Source organism: Procambarus clarkii, chromosome 49 (assembly GCF_040958095.1).
Source record: "Procambarus clarkii isolate CNS0578487 chromosome 49, FALCON_Pclarkii_2.0, whole genome shotgun sequence".
In the NCBI taxonomy this organism is placed as follows: domain Eukaryota; kingdom Metazoa; phylum Arthropoda; class Malacostraca; order Decapoda; family Cambaridae; genus Procambarus; species Procambarus clarkii.
The window spans coordinates 5,909,284-5,919,281 of NC_091198.1; the positions used below are offsets into that span (position 1 = coordinate 5,909,284).

Genomic DNA, 9,998 nt, shown 5'->3' on the forward strand with positions numbered 1-9,998 from the left:
AAGGATAGATATTTAAAGCTGAAAATTCTGTCTAAATCAGTTTTAGACCATTGTTAGTTACCATCCAAATTACCTTAGTGTTCACTGAACATTGAACATATATAGTCATCATTCACCAGAACGAAGGTCCAAGTCACTCCATTGCCCCAAAATTATTCTCATCAATATATCACGCAATTATGATTTCTTTGTGATATAGGCATCATAGTCACTGTTCATTCCATTAAATAGTGCTCTCAAGAATTCCTCGTTTTTAAGGAAGATCAACGCAAAGCTTCACAACTGCACAGGTCGGATACACTTAGGAAAGAGTGCTTATCCTTGGCCTGCGTAAATGAATGAATTGGTTCTAATTTATACACTGCAAATAATCCCTAATCCTACAAGGCATCAAAGAAAATCCATTTAGATCCGACGTGAAGATTTGACCAAACTTTGACTTTTAGCACTATTAAAGGTAGTACAGTCAGATTCGGTCTCGATTCACAATTGAGAATTCAGGGTTCGAATCCCGGGCGGAGCAGAAATAAGAACATAAAAACATAAGAATAAAGGTAACTGCAGATAACTTATTGGCCCATACGAGGCAGCTCCTATTTATAACCACCCAATCCCACTTATATACATGTCTAACTCACGTTTGAAACAATCAAGGGACCCCCACCTCCACCACGTTACACGGTGGGCCTTTATCTTTTTAATTAGTCTTTCAAGTGACTCTGTATGAAAAACTTTGCTAAAGTCAAGGTACACAACATCTCAAACCTTATCACTATCAACTGCCTCAACTATGCTGGAATAAAATGATAGCAAATGTGTTAAACATGAACGGCCATTTGTAAAACCATGTTGTGAATCATTTAATGTTTTTCAAGATGAAGACGAATGATATTTGCAATTATCGATTCAAGTAACTTTCCCACAATAGACGTTAGGCTAATTGGCCGATGGCTGGGCGCGTTTCGTATCATTTAATGCCCCTGTCCACCTAGCAGTAAGTAGGTACGCAGAAGTTAGTCAACTTGTTGTGGAGTAGCATCCTGGAGTGGGTAATTCAACCCTAGGGGGCGGGGGACCTTGATATAAGCCTAACATATATTGTATGTATATGCTAACTGCCTGTCCCCCGACACAATGAATTATTATTATTATTTTCACAGAAAATCACACTAACGTTATATATATCAACGAGAAAACCCAGCGGGGCCGGAGGTGAGGAGAACTCGCGACAAGGCATTGCCAGCCGCATACTCTACCACTGTACCACCATAACTTGTCAAACATACAACAGAACAACACACTAACGTTAGTGTGATTTGTTAGTGTGCAGCTATGCTAATTATTTTTTTATGTTAAGGTACCTTGATATAGATTTGGTTGGTCTAGTATACCTATAGATATAAATGGTGTCTCTTATGAGCCTGTAGCTAGACACTGTCTCCTGGTGTGCCTTAGGGTACCTGGAGACTGAAGTGGTGCCTCTTACAGTACCTGGAGTGCCTGGCACGGTAGGAGAGGCTAGTAGCAGTGTGGGCGCGAGAAGAGGTCCTCTGGAGGCGTGTGAAGCAGGAGGCACTGTGCTTGAGGGCCTCGTCTAGCCGTGGTGAGAGGGGTGGTGACTCTGGGATGGGAGACTCTGGAGACTCGAGGAGCGCTGTGCAGCTCTCCCCACCACTATAGCTGCTGAGGGAAGCACCTGTCCCCACAACCAACAATGTTAGTTACCTTGAGCCCTTAAATAATAGTACAGAGTTCTAGTGCTATGGTCCATGTTGACATATATGGCAGTCCCTGCCAACCCGTCCTCGACTCAAGTCCATTACATCCAGCGGTCAACCCCACAGACGCATTCATAAATTTTAACATGCTGTTCATTCAAAACGGGAATTTTCTCAAGTATAAATTAATATTATAATATATTAGCATATTGTGTATAAATAGGCATAGGTTAGGTTAGGTCAGGTGTTTAGGTTCTGTTGGCGATTATTTGTATTTGTAGTACGTGGGTGAAGCATTTATAGCGTTGTGATTCGAACAAAATTCGTCAGTGAAGCACTTGTTCCGGATATGTTCGAACGTCAGCAGTTGTGAGTCGTGTGTAAACCGCTTTTCATTCATAAACAGGGGGTTTGGCGGCTGCATGGAATCACTTTTGGATCTTTGTTTGGAGGACGGGCTGCTGTCCCTTAATATATTTGGGCGCTCCAGTGAGACCTCAACACTCCGCCATTCTCTGGTTCACATGCACTAGGATGAGATCTTTAAATTTAATGGGTAACCTAATCTCGATATGTAATTATGCAGTTGTCGTTAAGCCTTTGGAATAAACGATCATATCACATTAAATATTGACTAAATTTAATTGTACAAAGAATGTTTTAGAAGAAATATCCCCTGGTCTGTGTATATTCTCATAGCGCCACACCTGCTGGTCTCTACACTCACACAAGGCTACACTTTCTGGTCTGTACACTCACACAAGGCTACACTTTCTGGTCTGTACACTCACACAAGGCTACACTTTCTGGTCTGTACACTCACACAAGGCTACACTCTGGTCTCTACACTCACACAAGGCTACACTTTCTGGTCTCTACACTCACACAAGGCTACACTTTCTGGTCTCTACACTCACACAAGGCTACACTCTCTGGTCTCTACACTCACACAAGGCTACACTTTCTGGTCTCTACACTCACACAAGGCTACACTTTCTGGTCTTTATACTCACACAGGGCTACACTTTCTGGTCTCTACACACACACACACACACAGCGCCACACCTGCTGGTCTCTACACACACAGCGCCACACCTGCTGGTCTTTTCTCTTGCTTACTGAGACCGCCTGTTGATTACGTAACTGCCCAACCAACATGGACATTTCTCTATCAGACGCTTGTCAATTCGTCGCAGTCTGATGTCAGTAGATGAAGGGGAATATAGAGCGGATAAAGCAAGAAATATATAAACAGAAAGACAACTAATCTGGACTCAACGGCACCTGAGAAGGTAGTGATGAGTGAATCCTCTTTCTGCTTAAACTTGTTCCTCTCCTCCTCCTCTTCTTCCTCCTCTTCTGGGGGTGTCCCTAGGTAAGAGAGACTGCTGACTGGTCGGGCAGATGAGCGTAGACAACTGACTGGGCGGGTAGCTGAGCTAAGATGGCTGGCGGAGCGGGGCGCAGGACCCAGGTGGAGGCTGAGGCTACTCCTGCAGGCATAATAATAATAATAATAATAATAATAATAATTTATTTAGAAACAGTACATACATAGTTGCAGCGTTACAGTACAAGCATTCTGTTAGATTTAAAGATAGAGGTAGTACATACAATACCTAAAGCCACTAGTACGCATAGCGTTTCGGGCAAAAGCACCCACATTGCGAAACAAAAACACTTTACCCTGGAATTTTGTTATTGATATGTACTTTAAAACACATAGGAGAATTTTAATGTCTGAAAAAAATCCTTACTCTTTAACATTTAAAATAAATCTCCTATAGTGGACAAAAAATATTATACTTAAATCTTTTGTATGTCTCCTAAATCTAAGATTTATGGTAAAGTGGGAAATGAAAATTATATTGAGGCTTTACCGAGTTCTACTTGAACTCTACAAATGGTCAGAAGACTGCCAAATGTTTTTTTAATCCAAAAATGCAAGACCTTGCATGTGGGGGTATAGCAATGCCCCCAGTGCTATGCCTACAAGCCCCAAGTCAACATTATTTTGCAGCAGATTGAAAAAAACTGCAGTCAGAATCTACCAATCTCTTAAAGTTGCAGAGCAAATGGGAGCTGCATAAAAAAAACAGTCAATCAAACCCTGGAAATATTCAAACGAAACTTTGACTTTAGGAAAAAAAAAGGTAGCCTATTCAACTGTATAGAATCCATATCTTTAGCTTTGATGTCCAAAGGGTTTGGAAAGGATGGGGGAGGTAGAGGGATGGGGAGGTGAAATTCTGGAAGAGGATGTGGGTATAGAGAGAGAGGAGGTTTGAAAGTTCGGTGGCCTATCCACCATGGGTTGGCGTATGTGTGTCGTTTGTTTGGGTGTGTGGTATGTTGGGTTGTCAGTACATTGGCTGGGTGGCTAGTGTTTGTATCCTAGCTGGTGTCTGGAAACCATAGAGCCGATGGAGTTGGCTGCAGGAGATTAATCTTAGCAACATCAGGGTGGTTACTCTTCTGGTAGCACATAACAAATTTATATACCAAATCCAAATCTCTCTCTCTCTTGGATTATTGTACCCAAGCATGAAGATCTCATCTGCAGAAAAACATACCTGCTTTAGAGGAAGTTCAACACCGGGCGACAAAAATCATTCCTGAACTAAGTTAACTCTCACCAGGAACGGTTGAGGGGCTTCAGGGCTAACAACACTGATAACCAGACATGACGGGGCTGATCTCATTGAAAATGTAAAATTACTAAACAATTTGGAAGACATACATCCTGATCACTTCTTTAAAAGGTCAGGTGTAACACAAATAAGAAACAACAGCTTAAAACTCATGGTCATAATATAGGACAAAACAGGAAATGCCAAAACAATGCTGCAATTCAAGATAAACGAAGGGGAGGACTTTTAAAAAGCCGCCGGCTACTTGTCTTCATCGAGGCCACTAGAGAAACAGTAGCCCCCCAGGTAAAACAAAACTGTACAGAAAAGAAATTTCAGACTTCATAAAAATCATAGGGAGTTCATTGTTGAAGGCGTTATTTCTTAAAGGAAGGCAATGTAGACGGCCCAGCCTAGCCTACAATACAAGGCACACGTGCAGTCTTGAAATGCAGAATGCCAGCCGCAAGCATCTGGCCACCTAACCTTGGACCGACAGAAATTATGTTTTTACATATACAGATTAATATTCTTACATAATTAGCGAAAATAGATAGAGGCTGTATATAAATAAATAAAATAGAGGGAGAGAGAGAAAAGGGGGGGGGGGAGAGCAGTACCTGGAGGTGACGATTGGGGTGCCCGGCCGAGGGGTGTGCGGCGCGTGGCTCGAGGTTCCTACTGACGGTGGATCCAGGAGGCGGGCTACAGCGGTCAGCCTGGAGCAGGTGGTGGTGGTCAGGGTGCGGAACACGAGGTCAAGTCTGAAGCGTACGGGGTCAGCTGAGAGAGGCAGTGTCGGAGCAAGCTAAGCAAGAGTAACCGCGGGATGATCAAGCATGCCGGGACATGTAGGGTTAGTAGTGATTAGGTTAGGACAAACAGGGTCAGACAAGCAGGAAGGAGGCATACAGGGTCAGAGAAGAATAGATAAGGTCAGACCGGGAAAGACAGGGTAGGGACGGAGCCAAACAACAGTCAAGTTGGCTAAGAAAGGTCGGGCAAAGGAGCAGGTTATTAAGCAGAGTAAGTCTAGGTAGACTACAACTACAGCAGGGAGAAGAGGCAAGGCGGATCAGATAAGTTTCAACTACAGCAGGGAGAGGAGGTAGGGCGGGTCAGGTAGGCTCCGGCTACAGCAGGGAGAGAAGACAGGGCGAACCAGGTAGGCTCCAGCTACAGCAGGGAGAGGAAGCAGGACGGGTCAGGTAGGCTCCAGCTACAGCAGGGAAAGGAAGCAGGTAGGGCAGCAGAGGTTAACCTGGGACACAGTCCTCATCCAGGTCTCACATCCAGGAAGCTAAGAAAAGCAAAGACGTAATATGCATTAATTCAACATACGCTACATGAGCATTAAACAAATCAGAAATAAATAACAAATACTTGTATCATAGTAACCATTATTTCTGTATACAGTCATCAACATTTCGAGGTTCAAGAGCGTTACAATGTTACCTGTGATAATGAGGCGTCTGTCCTCGGGGGAGATGAGGCACGGGATGAAAGCGATCTAGTCCGACATTAGACAGCTATATATATATATCAATTTCTTTGTGTGAAAATGCCACCCATCACTTCCTTCTCAGTCCCACCGTCGTGTCCGTCTGGATTCAGGTGCCATTCACAAAGCTAAAAATAGTAGTTCAATATAATATCGTCCAATTTTAGTACAAGAAAAGTAAAAATGCTCTGAAAATGTTATGGCAGGTCTTGCTTTCGTCAACAAGAGTTATCATTTTCTATAATGAATATCCAAGCCTTATATATGAATGAACGTCATCAGACAGCATTCATTACTCCTACTTCTGCAGCCCCGAGTCAAATGATTATGTATAGTTATATATTATTCACCTAATTAGTAAATCTAGAGAAGAGCAGAGTAAAGAAACTCACATTAGCATTATTAATTCGCAATGTTAAAAAATACTGCTTTTGCACTTTGGTTAATTAAACTGAAATTTAGATTGGTTTACACCGAGAAGTGTACCCAACCTTCTCGGTGTATTTACATTGAGAGTTTGCCTTTATCATGTACTATGTTCAGGGTTAAAGTGTTCTTGCTTTTTTATCAGTAGGATAGTGTGACGGCCTCGATAAACCTCCTGTGGTTGATAAGCCTTAAGTCTAACAACAAACTAAACTGTATTAAGGCACGGGATATATACAGACACGAGTTATATTTCACCTTTTAGTGTATATGGTATGCACAGGGCTTACTTGAGGCTTGAATTATATCCTGGACTAAAATATACTTGCTGCTTGATTAGTGAGATTTTGTATTCATCTAGTTGTGCATGCGGGGTGCTTTACATTCTTGTAAAAGTCAGGTTCCTACAAAATATAGGAACACAGGGACAACACTGCCCACTAACACGCATAGCGTTTCGGGCAGATCATTAATCTAACAGATAATTTTAAGTAGGTAATTTGTAGGAAAATTAAAAATGTTAACAGGTACATTCTAAGAAAATTTAAAGAAAATTAGTAGGTATATTATAGTAAAATTTGAGGATTATCAACAGGTATATTGTAGTATAATTTGAGGCTTATTTCTAGATACATTATAGTAAAATTTGCGATCAACATTAAAACCATGATATAAGATGATGGTAGTGATTACAACGGTGAAGTTGGATGGCTTAGGCATATATTTTGGGGGAGTGGGTAGCACGAGATACTGGGTAGCCTTATGGGGAGTGGGCATAGCCTCATGTAGTTAACTGTGACACAACAATAACTATAATTGTAACAGAGTGCATATACGGCCACCGGATGGTCGTTGTAGCTTACTAAACTCACTAAAATATGTTAGTGCCAACTTTATTTTGTCTGTGGCAATGCACTCTTTTATTTTATTTGCCTTTACAAACACACACAGTTGAGTTAAAAAACAGACTTCTGAAACATGGTAAACCTTACCCATTAGTTTTTCCTGGAACACAAGCTGATCGGTTTACAACCAGGTACACAATTACAGCAACCCGTCCTCAGACCAAGTCTATTCCACCAGCGATCAACCCCAAAGACGCATTCATCAGTTTTAACATGCTCTTCATTCAAAATATTAATTTTCTCAAATATAAATGAATATTGTTTATATATTAGCATACTGTGCATATTTAGGCCTGGGATAGGTTAGGTTAGGTGTTTAGGTTCTGTTGGCGATTACTTGTATGTGTAGTATGTGGATGAAGCCTTTACAGCGTTGTGGTTCGAACAAAAGTCGTCGGCGAAGCACTTGTTCGAGAAGTGTTTGAACGTCATCAGTTGTGAGTCGTGTGTAAACCGTTTTTCATTCATAAACAGGGGGTTTGGAGGATGTATGGAATGGATTTTGGCCTTTGTTTATGAGGGCGGGCTGATTACAGCTGAGCGAAGAGAACAATCAAGAATTGGTGGTTAGTCAAACTTCCTTAACAAGCAATTCCCTTGCAGGACGAATGTGTTACCATTGTGCCACTAAGAGCTGCTCCTATTATTGCTATTAAATACTCTATGTATAGTAACACTTCTCATTTATTTAACTCATGTTGACCACCAAAAATATAACTTAAAAAATGGGCTTCCTCTATTAATTAATTCAATCAGCTTTTATAATATTAAACATTAGCTTAAGATTTATTTAAACCAATCTAAATCTGCATATAATCTATGTTTTACATTTATTATGCACTTCCTACCCCATATCCTGTGGGTGGTGATGGTACGTATGCTGCACCATACCCATCGTGTGAATAGTGGTGAGAGGTATAATGCTCCACCATACTTATCCTGGCTGTGGGTGGTGGTGGTGGATCGTATAATGCTCCACTATACCCATCCACTGAGTAGTTTGTATTTACAACGACCCCCCTATGGGGTCATTGGTGTTTACTGGAGGGGGGGGAGGGGAATGGATATCTTTGAATTCCTTATCATGTAAGCTTTAGGTTAAGCCTTTAAAATGTAATGTTAATAGAGTCAACGAGTTAAATGTAAACAGTAAAAATGGTTGCTCTACGTCCTTTGAAACCCAAAAATAAGTGCCTTTTTTGGTTTCTTCACTTTAGTAATATATATTAAAGATATCTTTGATTATAATGGAAAGTTTTATGCTCAGAAGGGACTAAAGAAAATAATCAACACGGAATATGCACTCTCATTATATATATTATAAAAGAAACATAAGAAAGATCGAGAAAATTCGTGTTAGAATTATTAATCTTACTTTTTCGGTCATATTTAATAATATATGTCTACAGGAAAGACTGCTACCAATATATATATATATATATATATATATATATATATATATATATATATATATATATATATATATATATATATATATATATATATATATATATATATATATATATATATATATTAAACAGGAATTTCCTTGAGTACTTTCGTATAATAATACATCTCCAGAAGGAGTGAAGATGTATTAATATATGAAAGTACTTAAGGAAATTCCTGATTCAATTTTCCTCCGTGGTCTGACACTGTCACATTTTTAATCACGTGTTTATTTTTCGTGATTTACACACACACACACACACACACACACACACACACACACACACACACACACACACACACACACACACACACACACACACACACACACACACGCACACACACAGGAAGCAGCCCGTAACGGCTGTCTAACTCCCAGGTACCTATTTACTGCTTGGTAACAGGGGCATCAGGGTGAAAAAAGTGTGTGTGTGTGTGTGTGTGTGTGTGTGTGTGTGTGTGTGTGTGTGTGTGTGTGTGTGTGTGTGTGTGTGTGTGTGTGTGTGTGTGTGTTTGTGTGTGTGTGTTGTTCCATCTTAGTGGATAATGAGTGTGGGTTCGTGAGTATTGGATGTGCGTGAGATTTGGCAATATACACTTAAATAAATTACCTGCCTGTCACGGTAATTTTCAGGTTACTTGAGGGTAGAGTGTAGCGTAATGTGGAGCGTCCGGGTGGGAGGTGTGCCTGGTGGTGGTGCTCGGTCTCCTTATTGTGGAGTAATCAATATGTTGTATTGAGGACGGACACACACACACTGAGTGTGTGGAGAAATGGAAGTGAAAGTAGTGGAAAAATGGAATACACTTCCAGCAGGTTGTGGAAGCAAATTCTATTCTTAATTTTAAAACTAGGTATGATAGGGAAATAGGACCAGAGTCATTGCTGTAAACAACCGATGGCCCGAAAGGCGGGATCCTCAAAAGCCCACCAAAGAGCCAGGGCTCAACCCTCGCAAGCACAACTAGGTAAGTACACAGCCACACATCAGCTCTGCCCCTCTCTGGATCACTACACCAAAGAAACTTTTAATAAATGAGACAGGAAACAAGATTTCTAGGAGGATCAAGATGTAGTACACTGATGCAAATGAAATCAAATGCAAATGAGGTAAGGAGAGTGAATTGAAAAGGAGATTTGTTTAAACAGACCAGTGTATAATGGCAATGGAGGATATTAAAGTTGCAGAAATTAGCTTTGATGTGGTGTTCCCCAGGTAACCGGATAATTTTTAAGGGAAGAAATCAGATAAACTGAAAGAAATTGTCATTTGAATTAGAAGATAAGGATTTTTTTTAGAAACTAATGCTGTAGATATGAATTAATTTTCATAGTGGTGGTGATTCTCTACAACTTTCTTGTGAACTT

General features: G+C 40.6%; 1 protein-coding gene across 1 annotated transcript in view; it reads right to left on the reverse strand.

Moving 5' to 3' along the window:
* Positions 1-5,156, reverse strand: part of LOC123763263 (intraflagellar transport protein 25 homolog) — a 19,149-nt gene extending 13,993 nt beyond the window's left edge. Inside the window, exons 1-3 of the mRNA XM_045750374.2 lie at positions 4,969-5,156; positions 3,003-3,211; positions 1,492-1,696 (exon numbers count right to left, since the gene is read on the reverse strand). The gene's annotated coding sequence lies outside the window, so the exon portion shown is untranslated. The remainder of the gene's footprint in view (positions 1-1,491; positions 1,697-3,002; positions 3,212-4,968) is intronic.
* Positions 5,157-9,998: the final 4,842 nt, after the last annotated feature.